The sequence below is a fragment of the Prionailurus bengalensis genome, chromosome B2 (assembly GCF_016509475.1).
Source record: "Prionailurus bengalensis isolate Pbe53 chromosome B2, Fcat_Pben_1.1_paternal_pri, whole genome shotgun sequence".
NCBI classification, from domain to species: domain Eukaryota; kingdom Metazoa; phylum Chordata; class Mammalia; order Carnivora; family Felidae; genus Prionailurus; species Prionailurus bengalensis.
The window spans coordinates 128,541,571-128,560,453 of record NC_057349.1 but is presented as its reverse complement, the minus strand read 5'-3'; positions in this window follow the sequence as shown (position 1 = coordinate 128,560,453).

The window sequence follows — 18,883 nt, the reverse complement described above, 5'->3', positions numbered from 1 at the left end:
ATTAGATGTATTTTATTCACAACAGATGAGAAGCTGGTATGTTATAGACTAGATAGGCCACCCCCAACTTACAAACGTGGCTTTCCGAAAGTTCATTTTATCAAGTCAGTTGTGGAAGGCTTGGAAAGGGTTTTTTGGAGAAACATTTTTTATATGTGGTGGGTAAGTTCCCACTCAAGCTATAAAATTCGACCTAACAGCGAATGTCACCACATCAAAAGACACATGTCACAAGCCTAAAGTCTGGACGTGGGGGGTTCATAAGGCAGAAATGAAGAGAAGGGCCCTAGCTTCTCCCATCTGGGCTAGGCTGGTCCTTGGCAACATTTTGGAAAAGGGAATATTTGAGACTCTCCCCATTTATCTTAAAACATGATTTTTGCCTCATCCTCGATCTGTCCTAGTTCCTAAAATGCTGCACTTTAAAAATATCCCCTTTAACTTCAATCGTAACACAGATTTTCTTACTGTACAACATCTCACGCTTGCATTCAGCATAAAACAAGCTGATCCAAATGAATCCCACAAAAGTGAACGACTTATCTGTGAGACGCTTGCTCTCTTGAGTGGTGATTGAGGTGAATCCTCTAAACTATTCTCCAGTTTCCCACATTTTGTCTGGCTTTGAGGACCCACAGTGTCTCTCAATGCTCTGTTATTTCACTCTGACTTTCCTGGAAACAGAAACGCCGGTGCTGCCTCCAGCCTGGGCAGGAGTGACCCTCTGTGTCTCTCTTGGATCATTTCTTTATAAACTGGGAATGTGCAAGTCTGGTACTGCCTGTGCTCGGGAAGGCTGACTAACATTCCCCATCCGGAGGCACCGGAATGCCCACTTCTCTCCACCTTCGGAAGGCGGCTCCTGCCACACCCCTGAACAGCCCCGGGGGACAGGGGAGCCTCCCTGGGGCTTGGAGGCTCGAGCTAATGACACACAACCGCCTGGCTGTGGTAACGGGCTGCTCTGCCAAGGTTGTACAGCTGGTTGCCTGTGTGTTGGAAGATTCGGATGCCCCCTGCTGAAACCCGGGTTGCCAGGGAGAGCAGTTCCAGTGGGTTTTAAAGAGACCACGATTTATCTTTTCTCAGAGGCATCCTTGTTCTGTTGCTTCTGGCAGCTTCAGCTCAGCTCAGGTTGTGGTTACGTAAGTGTTATCCAGCGAGCCATCTGTCTTCCCGAGGGGCCAGGCTGATTTACAAGCAAGGCTACAGACAGTGTTCGGCACTGTCGTAGCTTGGATTTTACCTCAGGTTTGAACCTCCGGAATATTCTGTGCTGCCTTCACTCCCTTGCGTGGGGCGAGCATTCCATGTATTTTTTTCCCTTTCCCGTTTGCCTGGAGTGTTTGTTTCCCATAGAGCTGTGTAATACCTCGGCCATTTCCTTCACTCTCTTAATCTCCCCCAATGAGGACTGTTTTTGCCTTCTATTCAGTTGCTCTCTACACAGCTGCTAGACGCTCTTCAAATGTATGCTTTTATTAAATATTTAAACGTGTATTCTCAGGGATGGAACATAGTCTCTGCTAAGAGCTGTGCCCGCAGATTTATCTCCTCTACCAGCGGAGAGATGAATTTATGAAAGGCTGTGAAGTGTCCCCAAGTAGCTAGCAGAAGATGAAGATGGCCGAGGTTTTATGTGATTTCAAGCTTCAGACTGACCCTTATTCCTAGAAGCCCCTCGGCACGCAGTAGAATTGCAGGGCCATGAAATCCGAAGGTCAGCCTCACAGAATGAAAGCAAAATGGACAAATGCAGGCTGGTTTAAAGTAAAATGTGCACCCCTGAAAGAAGATGGTAACGTTTAAATTCCTGCAACTAAGGCAAAAATCTTTTATTCAATGAACGGGACTCCTGCAAGTAAACTTTGCAAATGAGATCATCTTTTAACAGTTGTGTGGAGCGAATCAACCCCTCCAAGTGTTTTCTGAGCCCCTGCCATGTGCTCAGCCTGGTGGTGGGAAGAGGCTGCGTTCAGAAACAGCATACAGAAGGGCCCCCGTGACTTTGCCAGAACAGTGAGGGCCGAATCCAGCCCTGACAGTGCAGCAGAGTTTTTCTTCTGAATGCAGCCCTTTCCCCATCCACGACCCTCCAGGGTAAATAGTGCCATCTATGAGAAAGGAGAACAGAGTGCAGAAGGGAAGACAGATGATGTGGTGCTGAACGAGTTAAAATCCTCTGGGGAAGTACCAAGCCACCATTACCCATAGTAAGGGAAAAATGATCTTAAAAGAAGCAAAATTATTAGTTTATTTTCAACTCTAAAGGCAGCGGGCATGAATAATATCTAAAGGCAAAGCAAAGTAAGTGGTTTTACCAATTGTCTTTGCATCCTTTCCAGCTCCTACACCAGTCTGTGTTCTTAACACCTAAGACTTAGCCCTCTTCCTGGTTCAAGCACTCCAAGGGTCCTTAGCCAGTGACAGGCCATCAGTCCTCTGCACTAAACCTGACCTTGCATTCCAAAAAAAAAGTAAGCAGACACTTACCTTGACCATTTTGCCTTGACCAAATTTCCTTGGAACTAGCCTCTTGTTTCCTCTTTTGAGGTCGTGGAGAGACCATATTTTGCCTCTTACCTTCACTCACATAAATAGTTACCTGGCACCTGCCGCCAAACATTCCTCGAGCTGCTTCCCAGCCTACCTGTCTGCTGCCTCTCACCTGTCAGCGTGCTCTCGTGGTACCCTCTCTGCCTCCCGGTATTCATCTCCTCTCATTTCCCCCTGCTGGGTTTGCACACCCTGGCCACTCACCCCGATACACACACAACTGAAAGCCGACACATATTGCCTCTTTGCAGGATGTGTAATTGCTTATTTTGACCTAATTCCATCTGGGCCCCTGGCCAGTTTATCATATTTTTCTTACTATCTTCTGTTTTAAATGATCCAAGTCCCAATAAAAATTATAAATTAATACCGCTTAGAGTTCAAATGCCTTCTATCCCAGTTTTGCTTATTTGTTGGGTTGCAAAGAAGTCTGTTGCCCCTTCCTAGAAGAACCTTAAAAACCCTCCCCTTGATCAAAACTGGTACTCTACATTCCGAGATAGTTTTCTGTACCCCATGCCTATGCTGGCCAGCGCCGATGACTTCGGTCTTGCAAATCTTTAAGTCTGATACTAGGTGAATGATGTCATCACTTGGCATCTTTTAAAAATACCAAAGTTAGTTTTATGCACAACATATGTTAAAACGAACTTGACCTCACACGTGGATATGTATAAACAAATAACTTTCCTCACAGTCCCTGATTGCAGTCTACTTGAGGAGACAAGACTAGCACACATTCATTAATTCTGGAATAATGTAAGGGTGCTAAGCTAGGTGCTAAATCACATGATACTGTCAATAAGAAACGAAGAAGTATAGGGAAGAATGAGAAGGATACAGTGTCAGTAATATAGCAATGGTGGTTTCTGAGGACTAGACGATTTGATGAAGAGAAGAAAAGAGCAAGGCATATAGGGAAGGGGAACAATTAAATAGAGGCAAAAAAAAAAAAGCAGGGACATGTTTCTTGGGAGAGAAGAGGACATTTAGAAGATTGGCTGACAAACATACAACAAGAAGTGATGGATTATTTTTCCATCATTTTTCATTATTTTTCCATAGTTTAAGTAAGGTGAGCCTCAGTTGTGGTGGGCCTTAACAACTAGATGTCAAGACTTGAACTTTAGATGCTAGGGCATAGCTATTAGGTGTTGAAAACATTATGAAAAGTTGAGTCTAAAGAAGCTGAATTCAGGGCTTGGGACAGCCGAGAGGTTATTTTATTATACATTTGCAGATAATGAGGTTCTTGTCTGACGAGTTTTTTCTTTAATCGAAGACTACAATATTTTCCCTTCTATAATTCCCTGATATTAAACTAAGAGTGTAGATATAATGGGAATAAGTTTTTTTTTTAAAGGAAATAAGTGGTCAGTTTACATAGGTCCAAGTGAATCATGCTTGCCATGTTTCAAGTGTTCCAGGTGCAGAGGGAGTTAGGATAAAGGCAGGTTAGAATTTCCACGTGGCCACATGGTGACGCAAACCAATGATTACTAAAACCTGGCTCCCTTCTCTGGATGCCCCCTGGCCCAATATTTCTGCAAAGGGACCATAAAGTGAGTGTTGTGTGCTGGTCTCAGCCTATCAGTAACCAATATTATGGCTGGACCAGCCCTGTGGATCTGTCACTGAAAGACGCCTTTGGCAATACTCCTCAGGAAACTTTGAAAAAAATAAAGATTTATTACTTACAGGACCTGGAAATTACACAACACACCTGGGGCCACATAGCAAGGTCTCAGGTAGAGACAAAGACCTGCATGGACCCGAGGTTGAGGGTTGGTGCCTAGGGTTTCCCAGGCTCTCTCTTTATTGATGAATTTAAAACGTAAGAATGAGAGGGGCTCCGGGTGGCTCAGTCAATTGAGCATCTGACCCTTGGTTTTGGTCATGACCTTGCAAATTGTGGGTTCGAGCCCCGTGTCAGCCTCTGCTTTGACAGTGCAGGCCTGCTTGGGATTCTCTCTCCCCTTCTCTCTCTGCCCCTGCCTTGCTCGCTCTCTCTGTCTCTCTGAAAACAAATAGATGAACTTACAAAAAAAGGAATCTTGAAAATACAGGGGAGGGAATTTAAAACAGAAGAGAAAAAACGAGTGACCTAATGATCAGTTACTGAAATCAACCTACATCTCTAGACCAAAAGCCTCAGTTCAGGGAGACAGCCTGGTTCTTTATCTAATCATGTGGTTGGCCCTGTGTTTATTGGAGATAGCCATCTTTGAAGTGGATGCCTCATCAATCAAAGCTTAAGTTAGGCACTTACATTACAAAAAAAGAAGATGTAAAGTCAGGGCTTACAGTATAATGGGCTACACTTGGCTACACTGTGATGCCATGGCATAAGAGTCAATGGTGAGGACATCGACTGCCTGGCAGCTGATATGTTAAAAGTCAGGGGTGGGGCACATTGTAACCCAGAAAGTGCACATCTAAATAGCATCATAATTACAAATCCTATAACCATTATACAGGCAATAGTCTGAAATCCAGTCTGTAGCCACTGTCCCCAACTTGAAAGTGTTCAGCCATGAAAACAAGCCAGTGATCTTGTGGGCTGGCCCTGGGAATCTGTACAAAGATCTGAGTAATGTGAAATATTTTAACATCTTGAGCCATCAGGTATAAGGAGATTTGAACCTGCCCTGAGTTGATAGACTATTTCATGTCTCATCAAACTAATCTCTTAGTCTTAAAAACTGGTCAGTTCAGTTAAAGCATTGTGTCTTATTTCAAGAGGCACTGATGACGGTGGGCTTCCAAAGTTAGGCCTGTATGATGCAAGTATTTGCATCAGGTATTTAATAAGAGGCATTTCTATAGAAACAAAAGAAAAAACCCCACAGAGGTTAGTAATCCCAGTTTCTGAGTTCTAAAGACAGCCTGTCGAGAATATTTCTAGATGTCAGATGGCTCGAAACCTCTTCAGATGGAGTGATGGCAGACAGGGACAATCTGATAGATTATGTGTCTGGTGATCATTCTTGGAAAAAACAATTTTTTTAATGTTTATTTATTTTTGAGAGACAGAGTCACAGCGTAAGCAGGGAAAGAGCAGAGAGAGGCAGACACAGAATCTAAAGAAGGCTCCAGGTTCTGAGCTGTCAGCACAGAGCCCGATGCAGGGCTCGACCCCACAAACTGGGAGATCACGACCCATGGTTCAAACCCATGAACTGCAAGATCATGACCTGAGCCAAAGTCTGACGTTTAACCCACTGAGCCACCCAGGTGCCCCATGTCTGGTGATCTTTCTGAGTCAACTTGACAGCAACAGGCATGAAGATTGTCCATCCAGGAGCTGTTGTGGGGATTTCTCTGAAGTTACTATCAATCTGTGCCACTTTAACTTCCACAGATTTGGGAAAGGGCAGTTTTAGTTCTCAAGGATTCCAAGTCATAAGTGGGGTTGGGGGGGGGGCGGCTAAGGTGGGAATTGGAAACATTAGTTTGGAGAGTTGCAGCCAGACATTGGAGGAATAAGAGGAGTCCAGTCCAGGTTACAGGTGGAAAACAAAATCTTACAGACAATTAACAGAACTAGAATCTAATATTCACAAGCATATATTATAATTTCTACTGAAAAATAATTTTTCTCTTCATAATCATCCCCATTTCTGTCAAAGATACCTATAGTAAGACTAACTTGTATGCAAATTAAGTTTAGTTTTAAATAAACTTGGCCTGTTTACGTAAGTGCTGCAACAATAGCGATTGACCATATAGGCTCTTTTAAGTCCGCTTTGTTGGAATCTTTCATAACAAACCTCAGATTCAACTTTTAATAACGTCTCCATGGAGTGCCTGGGTGGCGCAGTTGGTTAAGTGTCTTGAGTTTCGATCTCAGCTCTGGTCATGATCTCACAGTTTGTGAGTTCAAGCCCCACATCAGAGGCTGCTTAGGATTCTGTTTCTCCTTTTCTCTGTCCGTCCCCCATTTGTGCACTCTATAAATAAATAATAAACAAACAAACAAACAAACAAACAAACCTCTCCAGGCTAGGAAGCCAAGCCAAGGACTTCCCATCAGACCTTGCCTGCAGTACCTATAGATTTGGATGACTTCTTGAGATCCTCCAAGATATTCTGAACCTTGGTCTAGGAACCTGGAAGGGAGTGAATTTCCTGGAAGTAAGGCTGCTGGGAACCCTGTAAGCATGGTACCAGACTGGTTACCAACAAAGTTTTTTCAAAAGTCATAAAAATTATAATTATCCTCATGAGATCAATCAGCCCTATGTAATTAATTCTTTCTTTAATGGAATTGTTTTTATTATTTTTTTATGTTTATTTATTTTTGAGAGAGCATGAGTGAGAGAGGGGCAGAGAGAGAGGGAGACAGAGGATCTGAAGCAGGCTTTGTGCTCTCAGCTCAGTCTGGGACTTGAACTCAGAACCTTGAGAAGTCCAATGCCTAACCAACTGAGCCACTCAGGCTTCCCTATGTAATTAATTCTTGATCTTAATCTTTTGTTAGCAGTTTTATGAACCCAAAATTTCCTTAGAGCTCTGTAAATTCTTACCCAGTGCAGTGGTATTTTCTGAAAGTTATCAGAAAATTGTACCTGGCAGAGTCCTTTTCATGAATCTCCTTGCAGATGAAATACTTTTGAAAAAGCATCAGAGTAAAGCCATAACTGCAAATGACAAAAGACTTAAAAACATCCATGGTTAAAGATTTGATGAGAGTTCATTATAATGCAATTAACAGGGAAATTTGATTATTGCTGTGACACACAGTGTTTCAAGATAACTGGGATTACAACTAATAACATTTCATATCAGATTTTTAAGAATTTCATATAATTTTTGGAACACTTATATTAATTACACATATCCACAGGGTATGCACTTATGTGACAATGCTTCCCATGTAACTTAACATATCAAATAAGCCTAATTAGTTTAATGTCTCTTTACATGGAGAGAACACAACTCCTTTGAGATGTTCCAGTGACCCTTTGGAAAATCACAAAGTTATTTACAGGTCAAAAAGATTTCATTTAGGATTTGATTTAGGGAAGTCTGTGAAAAGTATTAAAGGTTTTGGACACTTGACTCTATGGGATCACAGCTCATTATTAAACAATACTTAATTATCTACTTAACCAAGGTGACAAGAGATTAAAAAAAAATTTTTTAATGTTTATTTATTTTTAAGAGACAGAGAGACAGAGTGTGAGCAGGGAAGGGGCAGAGAGAGAGGGAGACACAGAATCCGAAGCAGGCTCCAGGCTCTGAGCTGTCAGCACAGAGCCTGACGTGGGGCTCAAACCCACGAACTGTGAGATCATGACCTGAGCCCAAGTTGGATACTTAACCGACTGAGCCAACCAGGCGCCCCTAATGTTTTTGTATTTAATCTTATTTGGAAATGATCTAGACATTCAAGGAATTCCCATCAATTAATTTAGCAAAATTCTAAAGTTTCAAGTTATCAAAGAGATTTAGGAAACTATTTTGAAGTAGATATAGCGTAACATACAATTATTGCTGAAAAGCTTACCTAAATTCTTATGCCACTTAAATCTACGTAAGTCAGTTGTTTCCAAAGATTATGTTTTGACTACCAGTGAAAATGTATTACAATAGTAGCCAAAGCCAGCCATTGTCCCAAGCTACTTTTCTTATTGACAAGATCTGTAATAGAGATAGCATGAATTTATTTGACTAGTAAACAGAGGTAGAATTACAGTTGCTTCTCTGCATAATATTTAATATTTATAACTCTGAAGGCATACCTATTTTAATTAAAACAAATTTAAACTAGATTTTATTTGCCAAAGATTATCCCAGATGATGTGAACTTGAAAAATATTTGAGTTAATTTCTATATTTCTGAGTTTTAGAAATACTTAATTCATAAGCACTTTTTTTTTACCTTTTTAAAGTTTTATATAAATCCAAGTTAGTTAACGTATAATATAATAATGGTTGCAGGAGTAGAATTTAGTGATTCATCACTTATATATAACACCCAGTGCGCATGCCAACAAGTGGTCACCCATTTAGCCAATCCCCCCACTCAATACTCCTCCAGCAACCCTGTTTGTTCTCTGTGTTTAAGAGTCTCTTATGGCTCATAAGCACTAATTTTTAAGCCAATTAGAGCTCTTTTACAAATTAACTCTGGTAGTACTTTTTGGAAGTAAAAGGGGGGACGAAGCACATATACATAACATACATCCATAGACATGCGTAAACATAGCAGAAACAGAGACTCTATAGCCTGCATTCCAAACTTTTCAGCACAAATCAGGTACAATAATATAAAACTCAGAAGTTTGTAATAACAGTTGAATCCAAATTTCCAGATGAAACAAGTTAAGCTTATCTCCTCCTATGGCTAAAGCATTTTACTAATATTCGAGGAGAAGACTTGCAAGATTTGTACTTGCAATCTTGAGGAGGTTGAGGACTGAATTTGAGGCAAAAAACTTTCATAGCATTTTGTGTAGATTGGAGTGTAGTTGACACATAATGTTACATTAATTTCAGGTCTACAACATAGTGATTCCACAAGTTTATACATAATGCTGTGCTCACAGTGTTTTGTAATTTAAAAGGCCTCTCCCTTAGCCCTCTCCTCTCACCCCACCTTTTTTTTTTCCTTCGGTCTCCAGCAACTGTGGGCAGTTTTTGTTACTTTCTGAGGTGGTTACATTTCAAAGACATTGTAAGATTTACATCTGAAAGGGTCAGCCAAACAATGTAAGTGTTCTCCCAGGAGTTGTATGGCCTTTTGGATGGTTTCAGCAGTCCCAATAAAACGTGGTAGCACTGCCTCGTAGCAAGGGAGAGTGCCCTATAAAAGTAATCCTCTTGACTCCAGGTCCGATGGGACCTCTTCAGGGTTAGAAACAAAGAGCGGGTCTTTTGGGTCACTGTGGTCATGAAAATGATAAATCCCCTGGACCGTGTCAGTTTTGTGCAACAGGAGATGGGCTTCATCTTAATGTTTTTCCTTCCCTGTGAGCCTTAGCAGCAGTCATTGGGAAGGAGGAGTGGGCTCAGTGCACCGGTAATAAATATCCAAATGAGCAGAGGGAGGGCCCTGCTATGAATATCAGTGGCCCCAGGGCTTTTGCCTTCCTTCTCACTAGAAGCCTCAATCACCCCGTCAGCTCTTCTCTTGGTGACGGGTTGATGCCCTGTGAAGTGTGCTTCTGGCTCTCCCCTGTTAAAGGGAAACCTGAGGTGGCTCAGCATCTGTGGTATCTCAGAGGACACAAGCATATAGCCCAGTTGGATCTTCAGGAAAATGACGGATTTTAGGGTCTTTAGAGGTATTGGTCGGTTGCATTTTGGCAGCTGTAACAATTCAGAGCCTATTCCAAACAAATGAGAAAACCCACACTAGGCAATTAGTTCCCCTCTCTCCTTCCTGCTGCATAAAATCTTAAAGAAAGGTTTGAATTTCAGGTAAGCTATAGCTTTTGATCTCAGTTTCTATTTCTTGTTTTTATCTTGTTACCTTAATCTTATGTGTAATTACCAGAAAATTTTGGATAACCTCCCTCACTGTGAACCTTCTTCATAGGTAGATGTTTTCCTTTTTAGGGTGTCCCAAGAGACTGCTCTGGGATTAGGGTCCATCTCCATTAGTGAGATATGCACAGAGTCTTTGGGAAAAGCTCCTAGGCATCCGGAGTATAATATCCGAGTCTGGGGATGCTGGTGTGCATGGCACTGAATAGCACCCAGGAAGTGTTCGTGGGGTTTTGCACTTATCAAAGAGCTGGTGTATCTCCTCAGGGTTCTTAGGAGACGCTAGCACCAGAGGTTTAGGACATTTGTATTTATCCATTAATCTCTTAGCAACATCACAGCAGGGATTGGACCCACGATATCCCAGCGGGTCAGAGGGCAAAGAACAACAACAGTGAGTGAAATGGTGACACATAGACCATTGGCCTAGGAGATATTTTCCCTTTAGAGATGTTATTAGTTTCCAGTTGCAAGACTATTTTACTTTTCTGGTTTAGGGCATGTAGTCCTGGCATGACCCACCAGCTCAGTGGCTGCTGGTAAAATTCTCCCATTGTCCTTTTCACCTTTGGAAGTCTTTTCTGTGGGCCTTTACCCTGAAAGGGAAGGCCTATGCCTGCAGACTCCATCTTGTTCTTTGTCCTTCACCTTGACCACACCTCCTCCCCTTGAGTAAACCCCTCCCCCACCTGCCTAACAGGACACGGACCCTTCCCCAGCCAATCGGCTGAGGCCACAGCCATTACCTCACCAACTGCCCCTAGGCCCCAATAAAACCTTTGTCCTTTTGAAACTCGCTCTCTCTCCCGGGTATCTCACCTCACCGCTGCAGCGGTGCAGGTAGGGGATTGAGCTCGAGCTAGCTGGAATAAAGGCTCTTTTGCTTTTACATCAGACTCGGCTCCCTGGCGGTCTTTGGGGATCACGAATTCTGGGCATAACAACCCCAGAACCTCTCTTTGGGTGGTGACAGACAATAGCCTTGCAATCCAATCCACTCTCCTTAGCTCTCCTTGGCCTTGAGGCCTTGAGAACACTTGCACACATTAATAGTCAATTAAGGCCTTTATTATTAGTAGCCTAATCATCTTGTTAGACCTTATGGCCTTGATCATGCTGCTCTGGGGAGACCATTGGATTACTGGGACACCTTTTGGGTTGGATATCACAGGCAACACAGAATGGAGGCCGTATGCGAAAACGCATAGCGTGTGACAGACCCATAGCAAGTGGGGCTCCTTTTCCAGATGGTGTTACCCACCTGAGTTAGGTGGTTCGTAAGCAAGTTGCAATAAAGGGCATTCCACTTGGTTAATTCCAAGGGCAATGGTGTGATCCTGCCAACTACACCAGTTGTTATGTGTTGGTCACCGCCTGTCGATAGCCAGTGTTGTGGCTGGACCAGCCCTCGTGGTTCTTTTTATCATTGCAAGATGTTTTGCAGTAATAGCCATCAGGTAACTTTTACAAAACAAAGGCTTATTGCTTATAGGACTTGGAAGTTACATAGCACACCTGAGTTCACACAGTAAGTTCAAGGGTAAAAAGAAAGAAAGAGAAAGAGAAAAAGTGGGAGAGTGTGCGTGGGTCTGGGGTTCTGCTTTTATTGGGATCAAGGCGGGGACTTAGCATTTCTGGGTTTACTCTTTATTGTGTAATTTAAAGTGTAATAGCAGGAGTTTAAAGCAGAACAGAAAAAAAAAAAAGTGGCCTAAATGATCAGTTATTGAAATCAACCAACATCTAAACCAAAGGCACTTCAATGTGGGAAGACAGGCTGATTCCTTGTCTAGTCCTGAGGCTGGCCAAGTGTTTGTTTATTTGAGATAACCATCCTTAAAGTGGATGCCTCTTTGAAGTGAATGTTATGTAATCAAAGCTTAAGTCAGGCACTTGCGTTTCAAAAAGAGAAAAAAAACAAAACTGTCAGTGCTTATAGGACAGAGAGCCAACCTTGCAAAAGAGCTGAAGGAAGTAAAATGGAAATCACACAAAGGCTTAAGGAAAACCACTGTCAAGGGGGCGTCTGGGTGGCTCAGTAGTTAAGTGTCCAACTTCAGTTAAGCTGCGTCTGACTTCAGCTCAGATCATGATCTCACAGTTTGTGGGTTCGAGCCCTGAGTTGGGCTCTGTGCTGGCAGCTCAGAGTCTGGAGCCCGCTTCAGATTCTGTGTCTCCCTCTCTCTCTCTGCCCCTCCCCTGCTCACACTCTCTCACTCTCTCTCTCTCTCTCTCTCTCTCAAATAAACATTAAAAAATTTTAAAACTATATATAGAAAGAAAAACTATTGTCAAAGATACCACACTAAAGAATATGGAAGGAGATATAAAATCTTAATCAATATTTATTTAAAATTATTTTATTTTATCAATATGCCACATGCAAATATAATAATTCAGCTGGCAGCTGGTATTTATTTTTGAAAGACTCTGGAATTCTATTCCTGAATATCAGCTTTCAGAATGGCATTCTTGCTTACAGCCTCTTAAAAATGGTATAGTCTTCTTACATCATGGCTGTTTTCAGCAATAATATGATAGATATTTTGAAGAACTTTTCATTGATTGTAAGAATGTCAGGACCAGTAATGAAATAGGTATATGGATGAAAGATAGGAATATGAAAAAGGCAACACATTCTGGATGATCAGGATGATGGAGATTTCAATGAGAATTAAGGAATTGGGGAGAGAAATTGTGAATAATGGATTTGATCTTGATTATGCAAATTAGCAACAATGTCAGTAAGCACAAGCAAAAGGGTCCAGGAGGTATGCTAATGACCACAGAATGGCCATTCTTGATTTGTGACTTGCTGTTCCTGTGTGTGTGTGGAAGGATGCCTCTTTCCCAGCAGGGTGGCTCTTATGGAGTAAGTTGTGAATACTCTACTTACTGGAGTAATAAATGTGAATAGATAGGTCTGAACTGGCCCCTAGCACATGTATCTATACTTATTCATCTGTTGGTTTGTTTATAAAGAAATATACCGCTATTAAACTCACTGGCTAACTTATTAGCTCTATCTTGTATATTTGTCAATAGTAAAATGAAGTCAGCTTTTTCAGCATTACCTCAGAGAGCCAGCAGGTTTTTCTATTATACAATCTATAAACCCTGATTCAGAAGACTTATTTCCTAAAAACCTTCATGGCGCATGTGAACAAGATCAAGGAGAAAGCCAGTAAGCCATGACAAGCTGCCAGTGTCCCCCATGAGGGCCCTCAATTTGATGTAACTGTTATTAATGAAGGAAGCCAATGATTTGAGATAGGCCATTGCAAAGAATACTGGAGACTTCAGAATTTTAATAGAGTGGAATGTGTAGAAGAAATCAAGTATAAGATGTTTGGGGGGATCCCTATTCTCTAACCAGTGAGAGAAATGAGTAGGAAGGAGGGTTTAGGGTTAGCCTTCTCTTAAAATGTCCCTGTCAATGTATTTGCGTATGGTGAGAATGCCAGAAATCTGAAGACTGGAGGACATTTGATCTGGTGAAGAGGAAAGGTTAGATTAAATGTCAATATGAGATATTTGGAATTTGGTCTTAGGTATTCTAGAAACATAAACAAAAGCCTACTATTAATTTAAATGTTTTAAATTACAGGAATCAAAACATATGTTTTAGTAGCTATGGTATAGAGTAGGGAATGCAATGATTACGATCCCACTGTTTGGTGGGCACCTGCATGTCCCTGTGGGTTTAGCATCCAACTCTTGATTTCAGCTCAACTCATGAACTCACAGGTTCCCGAGATTGAGCCCTGAGTTGGGCTCTTCCTTGACAGGGCAGATCCTGCTTGGGACTCTCTCTCTCTCTCTGCCTCTCCCCCACTCACACTTTATCTCTCTCAAAAATAAATAAAAACTCAAAAAAAAAATAGAGCTGTTAAGAGTAGCATCTAAACCCAGATGATCCGATTCTGAAATATCAATACTAATTGTGGATCCCTTGCTTCTGGTTTGCTTCCATCTGTAGATCACATTAAAACAATCTGCATCTGAACTACTTTGTCATTGTTTGATCCCCTTTCAAAGCAGAAACTTGAGGTGTTTGATATTCCCTTCATATATCTGTCTATGTTACCCAGATCAGCCACACTTCAAATTTGTAGCTTCGAATTCAATGATGTGTACCTTTCTTAAATTAATCATTGATCTTTTAATCTTCTGAGAAGGAATGCTAATCAGACAAATAAATAAGCTTTATTTCCAGTTCCCAAGGGGAAAAAAAAAAAACCAAAACAAACAAAAAACATTCAAGAATAGCCTTAAAGGGAGTGCAGCAGTTAGCCCAGGCATCCTCAGATAGGTAACAAGAAATACCGTGAGAGTTGGCCATGTCTTTTTCTTCCCTTATGCATGCGTGGGTAATTATCAGGTTTTGTATCTCTAAGTTACGAATGAACTTACTTGTTAGTGAGTGGCAGGTATATCCTGCATTCTAATTTCTGGGAAGGTATAGGTAAAGGAACGGGTTGTAGGTTACAGTAAGAAATCAGTGCTGTCTTCGTCAGAAATAGAGAAGTCATTGAAAGAAGCTGTTGAATTGAGTTTTAAAAGGGAATTAGTGGGGGGCGCCTGGGTGGCACAGTCGGTTAAGCGGCCGACTTCAGCCAGGTCACGATCTCGCGGTCTGGGAGTTCGAGCCTCGCGTCAGGCTCTGGGCTGATGGCTCAGAGCCTGGAGCCTGTTTCCGATTCTGTGTCTCCCTCTCTCTCTGCCCCTCCCCCGTTCATGCTCTGTCTCTCTGTCCCAAAAATAAATAAACGTTGAAAAAAAAAAAAAAAGGAATTAGTGGGACTGAGGGAACACAGTTACAAAGCTCCCAGGCATGATATCACCACACTTTGTCTAAGGGACAAAGATACTAAAAAGCTAACAGAATCTAAAGAAAGTGCAGTGGTTAGGCCTTTGTAAACAAGTTGTCAGACATGAGCTGCAGGCTTCAGTGAACAAACAAGGAAGAAAAGAAAAAACTCAAGCAACCCTAGTAATGACCCGGCAGGACCAAGTTCAGGGAAACATACCCACCCTGATGTTACTCTACCCCCTCACTCATCTCTAGCCGGTGCTTCCGTTCCTAAACACAATCGGAAGCCAGATGTCAAGAGACCCTTTGATGCAGACATGGAGGTCATTCTCCAAGAGCATCAGGAGCAGGTAAGGGGAGTGCATCTGAGGGGTAGACAGTGCCCAGTGCAGCTGATGGCAGTGAGTGAGGTTAAGACAAATTGACTTTTTTGGTGGACCAATGCTAGTCCTATCTGACTGAAGAATATTTGATAATTATTCTTTAAACGATTGGCTCCTGGGAGCAGAGATCTGCTGTTAATAACACCCTCTGAATCAAAGAGTAAACATCACTGTCCGAATCTGGAGTCTGGGCTGGGACCATTCGAGTTGTGGCTTGTACGTTAACAACCCTGGGCCAAAGCGTATGGGACACTCAGAAGGGAATCCAGCAGGAGGTCAATGGCTTTCACTTTCCTAGAGAAACAACCGCAAGGATGAAGTAGATCAAATCAGGGGAGAAGGAGAGGTTATTTCATGGTCAAGCTTGTTCTAGGGCATTGGGAGTGAGAGCCAGTCCAAAAAGTTTTTTTGCAAATGAGTTGGCGATGTTTCTTTAAAAGCCAATTAAGGGGACCTCAGATTGAAAATGATGGTGAGCAATGTTTTTCTCATTTTAAATCAGGGGTTTGAGGTTCATTTGTGAGAAATCAATGTAACCACATTTATCCTTGGGTTAGTATTGAAAAAAATATATAGTTACAGTGCAAATGATTTTAGTCTTTTGAAGCTGTGGGTAATATGAGTGATACTGACTGAATGGAAATTTCAGGTTAAGTGCATGAAATGGCAATTCAATAATGATGTGGAATAGTTTGGGGGGGGGAGTTGGTACATTTAATCTAAAGACACATAGGTAACTTCTGTGCAAAAAAATCATTGCATTCCAGTAAATGATGTGACCCTGAAATTTTCCTGGGGTGGGCTCAATCACATTTTCACAACCCAGCACACTTCAGCACCAGTTAAATATATACTGTGACTGTGGAGGAATAAGGCCGGTATTGATGACAGCAAGCCTTGCAAAAACCAGACTCGGCACAGCATTCCCCTTCTGTTTTCCCCCTTTCAAGAAAGGGCTTCAAGCGTTCATTTGAAATTTGTCTCTTAATCTGTTTCCCATTGATGGCAGCAACTGAAAGTTTTCAGCCAGAAAAAGTCAAGCTAAGTCAAACCAGTTTTGCGCGCAGCAAGCATACAAATTGGCCATTTTTTTAAAAATCAGAACTTAACCATATGCTTTGAATTCAGAAGTGGGATTACATACTAAAAGCCTGCATTATCCTTAAAGCACCTTGTGTGTGTGTGTGTGTGTGTGTGCACGTGCATACATGTGCACGAATGCATGTCTATGCCTGTATATGGGTGTGTGCATGCCAGTGAGCACACAGATGAGGGTAGGCCTGTCCTGCTTGGTGGATGATCCTGAAACAGGGACAATAGAATGGATGACAGTTACCACAGATTCTACCAAAGTCCCCCACAGAGATTGTCTTTTAAGGACTCTGGAGAGAGAGGCTCACTCTAAATAAGCTCCGAGAGAATACCTACAGAGCCCCAGTAAACCAAGAGAGGTTTCAGTAAAGTCTCTTCAATAAATAACACTTGAATAGATATGTTCTTTTAAAATAAAAAAAAACATGCCATTAAATGTTGTACCTTGAAGTTTAAGACATTCACCACTAGTGAATGGGTGTATATGAGAAAAATGTTCTACACATTACAAAGAAGTACAAGAAAAGGAATACAGAATACAGGAACACCTCTCCAGCAAGTTACGAAGTTGGCTGAATTCAAAAGTATCTCTAGACGTGACTGCTTCATAGTCTCCATCCCACATAGATTTATACACAATGCCCAAGTTTCAGGGTTTTCACATTTTTTTTCTGAGCACTGTGTGTGTGTGTGTGTATGTGTGTGTGTGTGTGTGTGTATTCAACCAGAACCTTGTTTTCACACTGGGGTTGGAGCTCAGAAGTGTATGGCCATCCTATATGTCTCAATGAGCATGGCTCTAGCAAGAGGTGAACATGTTGCAGCCCTTCTTCATGCCCCAGACAATGTGCTTTTTCCAGAAGCCCAAGTGAGGCATAGAGAAGCTATCCAATTGGGATGTTGAAGGGGTCAGATGGTATGTTACTTTATCTGATAACCAAGATCAGGTGAGAAGGGGAGTGTCATAAGATGCCCCATCCCAATTTGACCATTTTTTTCTAGGGAAGCCACCTATGTCTCAGTGCTCACAGTCCCTGGGAACTATCATATATTGTTTTTTAAAATGTGGGTGCATCCTTTACTTACTTTCCAACACAGGCTATAGGTAAGTGAATTACCATATAACCTTTCCCAGACCTTTTGTTGAACATTGAGGCAGCAACATGTGCTCCAAGGTCTTTGTATCTCAGCAATGTTTCCAATTATCCAACAATGTTTCACAGATGTTGCGTCAATGTTAGGAGACTGGATACCCCTTTGGGACTCTCCCACATTCTCACCCACACTAAGCAGAGATGTGGGTCAGAATAAGTGTGACAGCAGCCAGTGGCCACCTGGGGTTTTGCCCCACTTTGAGTAGGGAAGATCACCCCCTGGGACTCTTGGGTCAGGCTTGAGGTGGGGAAAGAAGGAAACATGAGTGCAGGTCCTCTTCCTTGTACTGCCCCAAAATGTCTGGTCACATGTGTTCTCTGGACCTTTGGACAAGTGGTAATGGATAAGGATGGGAATGGTGGAGAGAAGAGAGTAAAAACTTCGCTACAAACAGAAGGGTCATAGCCTTCAGTGAACTGTTGTTGGTTGAAGGAGAAGTGTTCATCTGGCCGCCATGAGCACACTAGAGGGGCATGGCTGTTGATGATGTTACAGACTTCTGCATATAAGATTTCTGTCCACTAGTCCTCCAAACTCTGGGAAAACTTCCTCTCTAGTCATTGATAAATTCAATTACGTTTCTGGAATGCTCTTTCATTAGAATCCCTATCACATTCTATCTATCTATCTATCTATCTATCTATTTAATTTTAAAAACTAAGCAAAGATTTTGACAAGAATTCAAATGGCTGTAATGTAAACTCCTGAGAAGTCATGTACAGTTGCACTACGGTTGGATTCAGACAGAAATTTTGATTTTTAATTTTTTAATGAAATCAAGGTATATGGATGTGCTGTCCCTCTGTGACTTCCAAAGTATTTTATGTCCTTGTGTCATTTATCACAATTTATGTAGCCATTTCTGATTTTTTTTCAGCTCATAAAAGGCACAAAAAAATAAAATATTTGAATTAATCATTGGGCTAATTGAATAAAGTTGCCCACGGCTAGAGGTAATTGGTCTGGGGCTATAGCCATCCATTGCTCAACTAGTCCCTGGTTCTAAGTTTATCAAATTGAGCTCTTTGTAGGCTTTAAGAATGTCTCCACTGGCTGCAAAGCAATGGACAGGCAGGTCATTTTTGTCATTTTGAAGACTCGGTGTCCCTCTTATATAAGCATAGTGTGGAACACTGACAGGTGGACAATGCTCTGCAAACAGATTAAAAGTGTCATTGTGTAGAGACCTGAATTGACTTGATGACACATCGATCCCAATCTAGGCAAGGTTCATTTACACTGTGATTGCTTAACTGCCACATCTGGTTTATCCTTTTCCTGGCCACTATGTGCACGCTGCCTTGGGAAGTGAATCACTACTGCAGTTCCTCTGGCATCACAGTCTCCATACACACTGATGTTTCAAGAGACAATGAAAACATGTAAACCTTTT